The sequence below is a fragment of the Etheostoma spectabile genome, unplaced genomic scaffold (genome assembly GCF_008692095.1).
Source record: "Etheostoma spectabile isolate EspeVRDwgs_2016 unplaced genomic scaffold, UIUC_Espe_1.0 scaffold325, whole genome shotgun sequence".
In the NCBI taxonomy this organism is placed as follows: domain Eukaryota; kingdom Metazoa; phylum Chordata; class Actinopteri; order Perciformes; family Percidae; genus Etheostoma; species Etheostoma spectabile.
This window is the reverse complement of record NW_022605585.1, coordinates 848,747-865,010: the sequence shown is the minus strand read 5'-3', so window position 1 is coordinate 865,010 and position 16,264 is coordinate 848,747. Positions and strand designations below refer to the sequence as shown.

General features: G+C 39.4%; 1 long non-coding RNA gene and 1 pseudogene across 1 annotated transcript; one reads left to right on the top strand and one right to left on the bottom strand.

The window, feature by feature from the left end:
* Positions 1-860: 860 nt before the first annotated feature.
* LOC116686167 (tripartite motif-containing protein 16-like) lies at positions 861-4,932 on the bottom strand (annotated as a pseudogene).
* A 2,392-nt stretch (positions 4,933-7,324) lies between these two features.
* Positions 7,325-12,018, top strand: LOC116686170 (uncharacterized). Its single transcript, XR_004331168.1, has 7 exons — positions 7,325-7,398; positions 7,927-8,081; positions 9,241-9,304; positions 10,355-10,429; positions 10,537-10,692; positions 11,025-11,117; positions 11,731-12,018. It is a non-coding gene; the product is annotated as an uncharacterized LOC116686170 (long non-coding RNA).
* The last annotated feature ends 4,246 nt before the right edge of the window (positions 12,019-16,264 follow it).

Here is a 16,264-nt window from a genome sequence, read left to right as displayed (position 1 = left end):
ACTAGAGAGCAGCAACAGTACACACTTTGTAGAGGAAGAGCAGCTGCGTTTGTATAAAAAGTATAAAAGAAAAAGTATGTGATAACAACACAGCAACACTTGTTGACAACAGAGCTCATTTCTCATTAAAAACTCTGCTGACTTCAGCTTTTAGGAGGTAAACTCCTCATAGAATCAGAGGGCTGGAACGGCGCCCCCCAGTTTACTAAAGGACCGAGTTGTCCTGTATTAAGTTAAATCGTGATCCCCACGCCATGCTCGAGGCGAGAAGTTGATGTTTCATCCATCTAAAAATCAACACATCTCTGTCGTTTTCCCAAACATACAGCAGCGGGGCGGAGAGCTGCTACATCCCTACATTCATTGCATTTCACCAGCTACCGGTGTCCTGGCCATAAACTGATCATCCGCCAAAAACTGACTGCTGCCTACATGCAATAACAATATAGGAAACATGCAGCCAAGACCTGACTGAGTGAGCCACGTTGCATTTCTTTGTTCCGGTTGGGGGCTCTCCAGATGTTTAGTTTGCTGCAGGTGAGAACATTTCTCAGGGTCCGCGCTCTGCTGAGCCGGGTGTTCCCTGCTTCGTCAGCCCGGGGCCACATCACCTAAAAACCACCATGATGTGGGACTCCTACACAAGAAGAAAAAACAGGGAACATGCCAAATCTCTAGATGAGCCACAGCTGAACTAGCGCCTGATTGGACGGTGCTGCAACATGTGTTGCAGAGGGGGGTCAGCCCCCACATAAAAAAATAATTAATAATAATAATTCACTAAAAGTTTGGCCGTATGTTCCCACATTTCTACGATTTTTCTCAAAATGAGTCCCTATGTTAGGGTTAGGGTTACATTCCATCTGTAGTTAGGGTTAGAAAAAGGAAATATGGGAACATAGGGCCTATTTTTTATTTTATTTTTTTAATTCTTAGAAAAGTAATTACTTTTCACGGGGGCGTTTTATCTGCCCCGGGCCATTGGGCAACCCTTGAAACCTGAATAGGACGAAGAGTTAAAACTCAGAATTTAACCCTTAAATGACGTCTGTCTATTTCAGGTTACACAACTCAGCAGAGTCTATAACCGAAAGTCCAGCATAGAGGGGCTGAGTGAACGTGGTCTGGACTCTGTAGAGGAGAGTCATGGTTCCAGAGACGCTGTAGAAGGACAGAATACCTGCACTGTGATCCAGGTACACTCCTACTCTCGAGGACACAGGACCTGGGACGGGAGTTTGGACTTTGTTGGACCTAAATGTATAACTGTAGTTGTTACATTCTAACGCCCAAGATTTGTCATTTAGTCCAAATAAACTTTCATCCGACCACCCCGCTCTGCTGATGTTCTTGTATGCGACTGCTACAGAAACTACTCCTCTCATCTCCACCTCCCAGTAACAACGTCCAGTCAGACTCTCTCTACTCAGGACCTGAAACCAGCCAGTGAATCTGTCTGGGTGACTAGAATAAGACTGTTCTTGTCTCGTGAACGTTGCTTTCCTGTTCCCCTCAGATAATAACAGCCATGTGTTTGCTGTGTTTGGATCCAGTGTGAGTTCACGTGAATATTGTAAGAATCCAGCTCTGGTCTTGGGCTCTGGTTGAGACAGTAAAACGTCCACTTCAGTCCCTGCCAGTGAGACGGTTGTCCACTTCTCTCTCAGGACGTCCTGTAGTTGATCTCTGAGCTCTGACACGGCCGCTGTCACGTCCTCAAAGCGCTCAGAGGACGGATCTGGATGCTGGATGCTGATTGGCTGAGTGGTGCCAGTGAGGGGTAGTTGTGTAGAAACTGGTTGTGGTCCTCTGTGTGTGAGAGCTCTTCAGCTCAGCGTCTTTCCTCTTCAGCTCAGTGATCTCCTGCTCCAGCTTCTCCTGAAGCTCTCGGACTCGACTCACTTCCTTTCCTGCTGGGATCTGACCTGCTGCTTCACATCAGAGCTTCTTTTCTCCAGGAGACGGATCAGCTCAGTGAAGATCTTCTCGCTGTCCTCCACTGCTTCATCAGCAGAGAGATTGATGGCCTCCGCCTGCTGTTGAAGCAGCTTCACATCTTTCTCTCTGTCCTGGATTCTCTGCTGGATGTTGAGTCGACTCCCCTCGAGCTCTCTCTGCCTCTCAGCTCTCTCTGCTGCAGCTGAGACTGTGTCGTGGCCTTTATGTTCATCCATTAAGCAGAGATAACAGATAAGCTGCTGATCAGTACGGCAGAACATCTTCATCACCTCATCATGACGAGAGCAGACGTTCTCCTGGAGCTTCTTGGACGGCTCCACCAGCTTGTGTTTCTTTAATGGAGGTGATTCATAATGAGGCTGAAGATGTTTCTCACAGTAAGAAGCCAGACATTGCAGACAGGACTTGATGGCTTTGAGTTTCCTCCTGGTGCAGACATCACAGGCCACATCTTCAGCTCCAGCATAGCAGTGATCAGCAGGAGCAGCTTGGAGTCCAGTCTTCTTCAGCTCCTCCACTAAATCTGCTAACATGGTGTTTTCAGCAGGACAGGCCTCGGTGTGAACGTCTCCTGCACTGAGGACAGCTGTAGCTGTACTTACCATCTCTCCATCCCAGTGGCTTTTAATACAGTTCATGCAGTAGCTGTGTCCACAGGGAGTAGTGACCGATCCTTCAGTAGATCCAGACAGATGGAACAAGAGAAGGTTTCCCGGTCCAGCTGAACTCTCTCTGCGCCATCTCACCTCTCGCTCAGTGACAACGACTGTCTGAGTCTCACTTCCTGAGAAGTGAGACTAGTCTGAGCTTCTGATGTAAAAACATCATGTGATTGGAGGAGTTATCAGGTTCTGCTGCATTCCTGACGAGGAGCGGAGAGAAACCTGGGTGTGTTGCATGCCAATGCTACCATTAGTATGACAGGAAACAATTTAGTATGTCTCAATGCATAGTATAAAGATTGATGTGTGTTTCAAACATATGTCCTAATGCACCCGGTCAGTATGCAAAGTCAGCATGCTTTTCTGACCCACAATCCTCTGTGCAGCATATTGAGCAAGACGGTCAAAGGTGCAATCTCCCACGCCCCGATCTACGCAGACTGGACTGCAGGCAACAGTACACACTTTGTAGAGGAAGAGCAGCTGCAGTTTGTAGTAAAAGTATAAAGAAAAGTATGTGATAACAACACAGCAACACTTGTTGACAACAGAGCTCATTTCTCAGTTAAAACTCTGCTGACTTCAGCTTTTAGGAGGTAAACTCCTCATAGAATCAGAGGGTCTGGAGACGGCGCCCCAGTTTACTAAATGAGAGATGTCTCACTTGGAGATAAAACTAGGAGATGTTCACTCTGGGATAAAACTAGAGAGATGTCTCACTCTGGAGATAAAACTAGAGAGATGTCTCACTCTGGAGATAAAACTAGAGAGATGTCTCACTCTGGAGATAAAACTAGAGAGATGTCTCACTCTGGAGATAAAACAGAGACCTAAACACACAGGGTGAAAACAGGATCTGCAGCAATGTGCAAAACAACAAAAATATGGTGTTTTTTAAAAACCATGGAAACCTATTCTGATTTAACCTCTAAATACAACTATGAACCTGAAGATGAGCGTCATACGGGACCTTTAACAGAAACTTCCCAGTGCTGGTACTCACCAATGAGACGACACACACACAGTAAGCTTTCAAGTTGTTTTATTTACAACATCGAGATCCTTTTATTCCGATTTTGTTAACAAATGTGGTCCTCAAGGAGCAAATTAGGAGGTACAAAATCTTACACAAGGAATATCAACACAGGAGACGAGGACTTCCAGAGGAGGGGGGGGGGGGGGGGGGGGACTGGGTGTCTGTCTACGGATTCAGCTGATATACACCACCATCTCAGAGATGAACTGGGCTCTTACATCTGAACTGGAGGAGCGTCCCCCCCCTAGTCCAGTTCCCCACAGTCGGCGATGACCACCTTGGCTTTAGGGGTGCCGCTCTTGGTGCCCTGCTTCTCCATCGCCTTGACGACGTCCATGCCCTCCACGACGGAGCCGAACACCACGTGCTTCAAGTTCAGCCTGGAGGGGGGGACGTGGGTTGGTAACAGGGACCACCTCAACGCCGGTCCTTAAAACTGCCTGGTCCACCTGAAGGTCTACCACCTAAATCTGCTGTATAGTATTTGTTTTGCTGTATTATTATGTATAGTATTTGTTTTGCTGTATTATTATGTATAGTATTTGTTTTGCTGTATTTATATGTATAGTATTTGTTTTGCTGTATTTATATGTATAGTATTTGTTTTGCTGTATTATTATGTGTAGTATTTGTTTTGCTGTATTATTATGTATAGTATTTGTTTTGCTGTATTATTATGTATAGTATTTGTTTTGCTGTATTATTATGTATAGTATTTGTTTTGCTGTATTATTATGTATAGTATTTATTTTGCTGTATTATTATGTATAGTATTTGTTTTGCTGTATTATTATGTATAGTATTTGTTTTGCTGTATTATTATGTATAGTATTTGTTTTGCTGTATTATTATGTATAGTATTTGTTTTGCTGTATTATTATGTGTAGTATTTGTTTTGCTGTATTATTATGTGTAGTATTTGTTTTGCTGTATTATTATGTATAGTATTTGTTTTGCTGTATTATTATGTAGTATTTGTTTTGCTGTATTATTATGTATAGTATTTGTTTTGCTGTATTATTACGTATAGTATTTGTAGAGGTGGGTAGAGTAGCCAAAAATTGTACTCAAGTAAAAGTACTGTTACTTCAGAATAATATGACTCAAGTAAAAGTAAAAGTAGTCGTCCAAATCTGGTTCAGATTGAGGGGAAGATGGATGCAGCCAAATACAGGACCAGTCTGGATGAAAACCTGTTGGAGTCTGCAAAAGACCTGAAACTGGGACGGAGATTTATCTTCCAACAAGACAATGATCCCAAACATACAGCAACATCTCCAAAGGAACGGTTCCCAAATAAACGTTTAAAGAAACTACTTTAAGATACTACTTAAGAAACTACTTTAAGAAATAAGGAATAAAAGACTTTATCAAAATGAACTCTCTATCAGCCTTTGGTATATGTGAGACGTGTAAGTTATAGTTCTAATAGTTGATAATAGTTTGGTAATATAATATATTTTATGTTTACTTTATTGGGAAATAAAGACTAGTCTCATTTCCTGAGAAGTGAGACTAGTCTGAGTTCTGATGTAAAAGCATCATGTGATTGGGAGGAGTTATCAGGTTCTGCTTCATTCCTGGATGAGGAGTGCTTTGAGAGAGATACTGGGTTTGTTACATACCCATACTACTATTATTATGACAGGAAAAAACAAATGTTTTCCCTAATACATAGTAGTGAGACTTACAGTATGACTGTCTCTTTGGGGTTTTAGTTTCACCTTTGTTATTATTAACACAGGGGTGGAGGGGTGGAATTAAGATGAATTCCAGTAGCAGGAGGGCACCTTGACCTTCTCCTTTAAGATGATTCCTCAGTTAAAGGCAGCTACACATCTGAAAACGTCATCTTTTATACTTCTTGGGGGGGGGGGGGGGGCATCTCTCCTCTATCTATTAAACATACTGTAGTGGCAAAAAAACAGTATTGACATGGACCAGGGACCTTTACATTTTTGTTGGAACCTGGACTTCTGGATGGGCCTAGGGGGAACCTAGGGGTTCGGTTTGACCCCCAGCTGACCTTCAATGATCACATTAAACACATTTGTAAAACCTCCTTCCACCATCTTCGAAACATCTCCAAACTCCGCCCCCTTCTAACTCTTCCAGATGCAGAGAAACTTGTTCATGCCTTTATTTCCACAAGGTTGGACTACTGTAACGGACTCTTCGCTGGGATGTCTGGCAGAAATATCCAGAAGCTTCAATACATTCAGAATAGCGCTGCCAGAGTCCTAATGAGAGTCCGAAAATATGATCACATAACTCCCATTCTATACTCATTGCACTGGCTCCCTGTTTCATTCCGGATCGACTACAAAATCCTCATGCTTACACAAAAATGTATCACTGGACATGCACCACCATATCTACAAGAACTCATCACCTTGAAACCCTCCCCCCGCACCCTCAGATCAACAGGACAATTGCTTCTTCAGGTCCCCACCACAAGGCTTTGTACTATGGGGGACCGAGCTTTTTGTTCAGCTGCACCACGGCTCTGGAACCAGCTCCCGAGTGACCTGAGAGCCGTACAGAACCTGGACACTTTCAAAGCTAAACTGAAGACTTTTTTATTCAGAAAGGCATTTTTGTGCTGATTTGTTTTTATTGTTATTATTCTCCTGTGTAGCACTTTGAGATTCTTTGGAATGAAAAGTGCGTTATAAATAAAATACATTATTATTATTATTATTATTATGGATTGGTTTCAGGATTTGCCTAAACTGCAAAACTTCTTTGCTTTGTATAATTTGTCTCTCTCCATTAATGACAGGCATCACCGGGTTTCAGCATATGATTGGCCGGCTTTAAAATATGCTGCGAAGTGTAGATTGATTATTGCTCTACTTCTACTTCTGTCTGGAAATGTGCAGCCCAGTCCTGGTCCTTGTTTTCAACGTGTCTCGACCCCTGCTGAATTTAAATCAATGCCTGGACTGAACATTGGGCTAAAGCTAGAAACGGTGATTCTGCCACTGACGGGTCCATTTTCAGACAACTAAGAAACAAATGGACCTCTCTTATTAAAAAGGCTAAATCTGAATATTATTTATCAGTTACTAGTGAAACTCTCAATAATCCACAGAAACGTTGGAAAGTCATCAAGTCTCTTACTGTGAATAAGAGTAATGAAGCCCTCCCAAAATCTGTTTTAAAACCTCTCTCCCGGTCTACGACAGAGTTGATGTGTTAAACTGCTGCAATGAGCATTTAGTATCAGTTGGTTCTGAGTCTGAGTGGACAGGAGTAGTCCCCGTCCCCCATCACAGACTCCCCACTGGTTCCTGGAGAGTCTTTTAACTTTGCTTCCCGTGCTAAAATTGTACTCAAGTAAAAGTACTGTTACTTCAGAATAATAGGACTCAAGTAAAAGTAAAAGTACACTCAAAAAAATGAATCAGGGGGGTTGTGGACTTTAAATAGTTTTTTAATGTTCAGTTTAATTAAAATAAATGTATTTGTTAGGTTAAAATGTTGTTTTCGAGTAAAGTCTATATAATTGTGATTATTGTTACCTATAAAAAATATAAATATGTTGATGAATCCCAAAACATTTAATTAAAGTGAATTAGGAATGCAATACTTGGTTAATCCTGCAGATGGCAGTAAGACTAAAACGTGAGATGCGTCAGACTGCGCATGCGTAAAGATATTTGAACTCCTGACCAGACCTTCCTCGGTTAATTTTGGCGGAAAAGTTCGAGATGGTGTTCGGTGTCTGATAAGGAAAAGGTAGGTGAACATTTTCTTTCACTCAAACCTGTTTTGTAGTGTATTCATGTTGAGTATGAACGTACTTTGTGTGTCTGATACACACTAGTTTAAAAGCAGGTGGGTCTTTGACATGTTTACTAGCAAACTTAGTTAGCTAGCTAGCTAACGTTAGCTGTATGACCCAGGTCGGTTTGCTGTGTATCCCGCTGGGCGCCGCTTATATCTCAAGTGTGTAGAGTTTGTAAACTTAGCTACTCTTTAATAATTAGTGCTGTTGTCTCACTTTAATTAGCTCAGGTTAGTGGTTAGCACCGGTCAGCTCGAGTGGAGCAGAGGGAGAGAGTGAACAACCGGACAAGTAACGTTGGGGGGGGGAAATGCACGTGTGTTTCCAGCGATGTGGCCGTGGTGCTTTCATGGTTCAATATTTCAGTTAATCTGGCAGGACACAGCACCACAAGCAGTGCTGTTACTAACGTTAGCCTCAAAGCCTGAAGAGACTGGTGTGGCTCTGTCTTGCACGCTATGCATCAACATGTTCTGCAGCTCAGAAACTGGAAAGGAGCCCAGTGGTGGACCAGGAGCCCAGTGGTGGACCAGGACCAGGAGCCCAGTGGTGGACAAGGAGCCCAGTGGTGGACCAGGAGCCCAGTGGTGGACCAGGAGCCCAGTGGTGGACCAGGAGCCCAGTGGTGGACCAGGTTAGCTGCAACACGAAGTGTTACTGTTACTGATGTTTACTTTCAAAGCAGTTGGTTTAGGACACCTCTGCTTATTTGTGGTGAAATTGAATTTTTTGTTACCGAGTGGTTAGATTAATTTTTACACTTTTCCTCCTGTGTTTATCAGGCTGTACTTTTTCGCGTTATTGTACGATGACTGATTCCTGTTAACCGTTTCAGAGCTGTTGAAATTCCACTGACACTAAGCCATCACTTTATCGCTGCGCTTCATATTAAAAGCTTCACATCGGCGAACCAGTGGGATGCTTTAATTTTGAAGCAGGCACTAGAATGGCTACGTGTTTACCTGTAAATGTACAACCAGATATTTCTGGCTATTCCGTTGGTTTAAGGACCGACAGTAATGTAACGTTCCATGCGCTGTAAGTAGCGGCAGGCTTGAGGTAACTTTACTCCCACCCCAGATTCTGTTACGTGTTATAATTAGACATGTCCTGTATTTGGCCAATATCTCAGGTGTGTAGTGTTTCTGTACATAAATTTAGTGCTGTTGGCCTAAGTTAATTAACTCAGGTTAGCGGTTAGTCCCAGTCAGCTCGAGTGGCGCGGAGGGAGAACAATCAGACCTCGATAAACGAAGTTAGGGGGCGCTTTCGCAGCGGTGTGGGCGCAGCGGTCTCGCACGGTTTACCAACAGTCCGGCATGTAACAAGTGACAACACCACTAGCTGCAACGTTGGCCTCGGAGCCTGAAGTAAATGTTGTCTGTGTCATGCACGCTGCATGCTAGACTTTCTGCATTCAGCTCATACAGATGAGTACATGTGTGGACCTGAAGCACGGTTAGCTGCAACACTGCATGTTACTCATGTTTCATTTCAAAGCTGTTGGGCAGGACACATCTGCTTATTTGTGGTGAATTTGAAAGTTTACACACTTATATAGAGTATAAAATAAATAGGGGCCCCAGCCCATTCAATCCAGTTATTAAATTAAATTGTTTTTTTATTGGGTTGAGTTTATGGAAGTCATGCTAAGAAATGATGTAAAAGCAGGCTTAAGGGTTGTTGTTTTTTAAACACTGGAGCTCTTAAGAACCATGTAAAAGTTGCCCCAATTTTTGATTTAACAGCTTTTTACATTTTTCTCTCTTTCTAATCATGTTGCAATATTTCAGGTCTTGAATAACTGGGTCATTGATTTGTCCACCCTCCTGCCTGGATAAGACATACTCCTAAAAGGTAAGATCACATCATAACTAGCTTACTTCCTTCCTGCTACTCAATTCAGCCAAAACTGAGATGATAGCTATAGGACCACCTAGATTAAGCAATTTTTATGACAATTTCACTCTGTCCATTGATGATTTGATCATTAAGTGCAAGGACAGAGTGAAGAATCTTGGGATAGTTTTTGATCGGTCACTTTCATTTGACTTGCATATTAAGGAGGTGACAAAGGTTGCCTTCTTTCATCTCAGAAGAATTGCAAAGATCAGAGCAGTTTTGTCCCTTAAAGATGCCGAGGCCCTTATTCATGCCTTTGTTACATCTAGACTAGATTACTGTAATGTACTATTCTCGGGGCTGCCTAAGAAAAGTCTGCGAGGTCTACAGATGGTCCAGAATGCTGCAGCACGTATTCTTACTGGATCATCTAAATACACACACATAACTCCTGTGTTGGTCTCGCTGCACTGGCTCCCTGTCCCGGTTAGAGCAGATTTTAAGGTCTTACTGTTAACGTACAAAATAGTGAATGGACTTGCACCAGTATATCTGTCTGAATTGATAAACTCTTATGTGCCTGCTCGGTTGCTGCGCTCCCATGGGTCAGGACTGCTGACTATACCAAAGGTCAGAAAGAAAACAGTTGGGGAGCGAGCCTTCTCGTTTCGTGCGCCAACATTATGGACCAGTCTTCCAGTAGATATCAGATTGGCATGTTCAATTGGGGTCTTTAAATCAAAGCTTAAGACTTACTTATTCACCGCAGCGTATGAGTCCTAACTGCTAATTTATCTTTGATGTAAATGTATAGTGTTATTTATTTTTTAATGTCTCGATTTTAAATTTTGTACTGTTTGCATTTAAAGTGTATTTTTGTTGTAAAGCACTTTGATGGAAAGCGCTCTATAAATAAATGTATTATTATTATTATTATTACTAATTACTGAAAAATCTAACATTTTGCTGCTTCAGTCTCTTTCATTCTCTCTCTTCTAAATGGTTTTTAAATGTCAGTAATGCATTTCAGTAGGTGATGGCTTCTGTTAACATGTTGAATTTCAGATCCCGGCTCAGATGGAAATGATCAGCTCCTTCCTTCATTGATATTGCATAGGCGGACTGCGGATATTGCACATGGTATGTTAACTTACTACTACTACTACTTTTTATGAAGTCTTACTAAATGAATGTTGACTGTTTAGAATGTACAATTTAATATATAGTGTTTGTGGACATGCTTTCAGATGGAGGCAGAGTTTCTCAGGATTACCACTACTCCCCTTCTCTCAAAGTTCCTTGGACAAATAGACCAGCACACTGATCAGCTATTCAAAGTGTTCAGGAACAAACGAGGCTCTGCAGGGAGGAAAGTCCAAATGATACTGGCCCCAATGACAGAGGTATGTTTTGCACCCCATTAGTGCACCCTTATGAGTATAAAGGTGGGCTTTAAAAGTTGCTCCAAAAGCCATAACTGCAACTCCTGTGCTTTTTTCAAAGTATTTTTTATTTGCAGTCACCTTCGAATATTAACACAGATCAATGGCTGTGTTAAGGGATCAGATGTATTGAAATTTTGAACAAAAGGTTTGCTTCTCATAATACAGCACAGGGACATTTCCCTGATTACACTAACAATTGAGGCCAGTTTTCAAGTTTATCAAAAGTGGTGGTAACTTTGTTTGCGATGTCTTCAAGTATTTGAGTGTTTATCTGTCTTCTCTTTCTTCAGAATGAAACTGTTGAAAAGAGGAGGGACTGCATCCTCAGGGCGCTTTGCATTTACCTGAACGAAGACCCCAACATGCTCTTCAAAGAATACCAGGTTGGTAACCTTAGTTGTTTTGTTTCTAAATGTTTCAAACCAAATTTTGAGTAACTAATCTTGTGACTTTGTTGTAATTTGCATGGTATTTGTTTATTATAGTTTTGTTTTTAGGGGGGTTTATTAAAAATCATCCATGGATTTAATTTAACACTTGTGTATTAAACTTATACATTTAGTGTTTTTTTTTCTGAAATTGGAAAGGTGGTAATTTTACTTCAAGTTGTACTGAGGTGGTAGTGGGTGGTGGTATACTAGAGTATTATGTTGAAATGTTGCATTAATATTGTCTACCTCCATGAGTATATTGGAAACACAATGTAAACAAAAACTGAAAATATCTATAGCATAGCTGTTGGGTTGGAGTGCATTAGATTGCACATCCTAATAAAAAGTGCTTGGTTAGTGTATATTAAATTATGTAAATAATAAAAAGGAATAAATCTTTAAGGTTGTTACAATCACCCTGCACTGCATCTTATTTGTAAACACATAGCACTGTTTAAGGTCTGATGCTATTACAATAAAATGAATTGAATTGCAAAATGTACTTTTTGGAATTCTTGGGGGGAAAGTGTGTCTAATTCATAGTTTCTCTCTCTCCTCTGTAAAGGACAGCAATGTTAGAGCTGCTGAGAGGGAGCATGAGCAGCTTTGCCATCTACAGCATCAGTGTTGAGGGAGGTGATGCCCCCCCCCCCAGCCGGTGTTGGAGTTGTGATTGAGGGTGTTGAAGTACTGCACAACTTGGGAGACATTGCCTGTGCATGTGCACTCTTAATGGGTGTAATTTATGCACTGAACCTCGGTTATCCCAAGGAACTGAAAGCCTTATTTGAAGTACTTCAGAAGCTCTTCCTTCAAATGGATGCTTGCAGACTCTCAACTAAGGTACAGCTGCTCAAGAACAAACTGTGTGAATGAGCCAATCACTGATCTGGATGCAATCAGTGGCCAGGCTGTAGACGGACCATCATTTTATTACAAACAAATGTGAATTCGTTAAACCATATTACAGACACAAAGAGACATTTGCTGGATTGTTATTCTATGTTAAGGAAGTTGACAACTGTTGGAGTGTTGGAGCTTCAACTAACATTGTTTCATAACTTATCTGTTCAGTCTTCTATTAGATGTTAGGGCTTTTGGAAACTGACCTTTTGACATTTTATACACCAAGGTTCAACCTAAAATGTCTTTTTTTTTTTTTAAAGTTCACAAATTAGATTAAGTACGAAACCACAAAATATTCTCATTTGTTGGCTCTTTGTCCTATGAGTCAATTATTGATACATTTTCTGTCAAACTAATCAATTAATCCACTAATATTTTCAGCTGTTATTCTATGTTTATGTGTACATGTGTTCAAATTAGGTCTGCATGATTAATCTTTATATCGCGATCTCTATTCACCCTGTCACGATTTATTTTTGAAATAAGTTTGATTTAAAAAAAAAAAAAGTATTCTTTGATTCTCATTTAATTTTGTGAGCCACATGCATCACAAATGCTACTACGTTTTTCTGTGAGTTTTAAACATATATAGTGCTGCAATGCTCTCCCTTCTCTTCATTGAAGCTTCTATGTTCACAGGCTGACAGAGAGAGACACACACACACAGAGACACACACACACAGAGAGACACACACACAGACACACACACACAGAGACACACACACACAGAGACACACACACACACAGAGAGACAGAGACACACACACACACACACACACAGAGACAGAGACACACACACACAGAGAGAGAGAGAGAGAGAGAGAGAGACACACACAGAGAGAGAGAGAGACACACACTCAGAGAGAGACACACACACACACAGAGAGAGACACACACTCAGAGAGAGACACAGAGAGAGAGAGAGAGACACACAGAGAGAGAGACACACTATAGGTGCCCAAAGTAAATGTTTGGTCCTGCCTATTAGTTTTGTCATGGTTCATGTGTGCAATAAACATTACACTTAGTGAGAAAAAAAATCGTGGCAGAGAATCGTGATATCAGCTAAGCTAAAAAAAATGCAGATTCATATTTTTCCCTGAATCGTGCAGGCCTGGTTCAAATGTTAATGCATTGTAATGTTACTGTAGTACAATTGCACCAAAATGTTACTGCACCATTGCTGTGTTTTGTGAATAAAGGAATTAAGAAAAATATGTTCGGTTTACCAAATTAATTTGTGTGGAACCTGTTGACATACTTGAATTATGTAAAAGTAAATAGTAAAACTTATATTGGATGAAAACATAATGTTTTCATTAACCCTACTTAAATATATTATTTCAAGACTACAAAGAAGATATATGCTGAAGTGACAAAAGTAAAATATATAGCCTGTTCATATAGTGTTTAGGTTCATGTGACATACCTGACTTTATTTGGTTAAGCTTAAATATATTTTGTTAATCTAAAGTTAAACAAATTAATAGGCTGAATTAACAATCATTGTGTTACTGTAACATAAATTAATTAAATTAAATGACCTTAATATTTTTGTTTTTAACTAACCTAATAAAAATACGTGGAACCTGTTGACATAATAAATTTAATTAAAGTCAACGTTTCAATTTTTTGAGTGTAGTCATCCAAATAATTACTTGAGTAAGAGTAAAAAAGTACTTGATGAAAAAACTACTCGAGTAGTGAGTAACTGTTGAGTAACGTCTGATTTATTTCTTAAAACAAGCATCAATCAGACAGACAAAAATACAAAATAATCATCTTTAGGCAAATTATAGTTTATCCAATCAATAAAATAAATTAAAATTAATTTATTAATTACAAAATAGCTTACTTGAGAGACTTGTCACATCAAATTAGGATGGATACTGCATGTGTAAAACATACTGTATGTAACCTAGAAGACAAACATCCACCTCTCCACAGCAGAAACTACAACCACCGCTACGTCTCCTCAGGTTAGACGTTGAGTTGTTGAACGCTCACATGTCCGTTTGTTTTGGTAGACCCTGAACACACCGCATAACGTAGCTGCTGTTTCTCACTTTAACTAAAAGGTAACCATGCTTTCACTATGAGGCCGGGGGGGGGGGGGGGGTCCTCCTGGTCTGTGTTGCCTTGGCGACGTTTGATTCTGACGTCTTTGCTTTGCTACGACTGTAAAGCTAACCTGTCCCGCTGCTGAAACGCGTACGGTCACGTGATTGCACAACGACGTGTGATTGGTTAAGCACAGTCACGCGGTAGAGCCTTCAGCGGAAGACTCTCTCTCTCTGTCAAAATAAAACATTAAAATGAGACGTACGCGGGGGTAAAAACAATGACGCGTAGTAACGAGTAACGAGCTCATTGTAGCCTGATGTAGCGGAGTAAGAGTACAGTTTATTCTTCACTAATCTACTCAAGTAAAAGTACAAGTATAGTGATTTAAAACTACTCCTAGAAGTACAATTTTTTCAAAAACTTACTCAAGTAAATGTAACGGAGTAAATGTAACTCGTTACTACCCACCTGAGTATTTGTTTTGCTGTATTATTATGTATAGTATTTGTTTTGCTGTATTATTATGTATAGTATTTGTTTTGCTGTATTATTATGTATAGTATTTGTTTTGCTGTATTATTATGTATAGTGTTTGTTTTGCTATATTATTATGTATAGTATTTGTTTTGCTGTATTTATATGTGTAGTATTTGTTGCTGTTTTTAGTATATGAATTCCCTGTTCGGCGTCCTTGAGTGCCAAGAAAGGCGCCTTTAAATAAATTCTATTATTATTATTATTATTATTATTATTATTATTATTATTATTACTATTATTACTATTATTACTGTTCGTACACACCACCGCCGCCTTCAGAAGAAGCTCTGGCCGAATATTAATAACGTGAAGATATATAATAATATAAAATAACAATATTGTAAGAATCTGGCCTTTTTGAACAGAGTCTCTGCAAGTTTCACCAAGTCATAAGTAAGACTTTATAAGACCATTATGAATGATATTAACATACATTATGAATGACATTAACATACATTATGAATGACATTAACATACATTATGAATGACATTAACATACATTATGAATGACATTAACATACATTATGAATGATATTAACATACATTATGAATGACATAGACATACATTATGAATGACATAGACATACGTTATGAATGACATAGACATACGTTATGAATGACATAGACATACGTTATGAATGACATTAACATACATTATGAATGACATAGACATACGTTATGAATGACATTGACATTCACTATGAATGACATTAACATGCACTATGAATGACATTAACATGCACTATGAATGACATAAACATACATTATGAATGACATTGACATTCACTATGAATGACATTAACATGCACTATGAATGACATTAACATGCACTATGAATGACATAAACATACATTATGAATGACATTGACATTCACTATGAATGACATTAACATGCACTATGAATGACATTAACATGCACTATGAATGACATTAACATGCACTATGAATGACATAAACATGCACTATGAATGACATAAACATACATTATGAATGACATAAACATACATTATGAATGACATAAACATGCATTATGAATGACATAAACATGTATTATGAATGACATAAACATGCATTATGAATGACATAAACATGTATTATGAATGACATAAACATACATTATGAATGACATAAACATACATTATGAATAACAAAAACATACATTATGAATGACATTGACATACATTATGAATGACATTGACATACATTATGAATGACATAAACATGCATTATGAATGACATTAACATGCATTATGAATGACATTAACATACATTATGAATGACATAAACATGCACTATGAATGACATTAACATACATTATGAATGACATAAACATGCACTATGAATGACATTAACATGCACTATGAATGACATAAACATGCACTATGAATGACATTAACATGCACTATGAATGACATAAACATGCACTATGAATGACATAAACATGCACTATGAATGACATAAACATGCATTATGAATAACATAAACATGCATTATGAATAACATAAGCATACACTATGAATGACATAAACATACACTATGAATGACATAAACATACATTATGAATGACATAAACTTACACTATGAATGACATA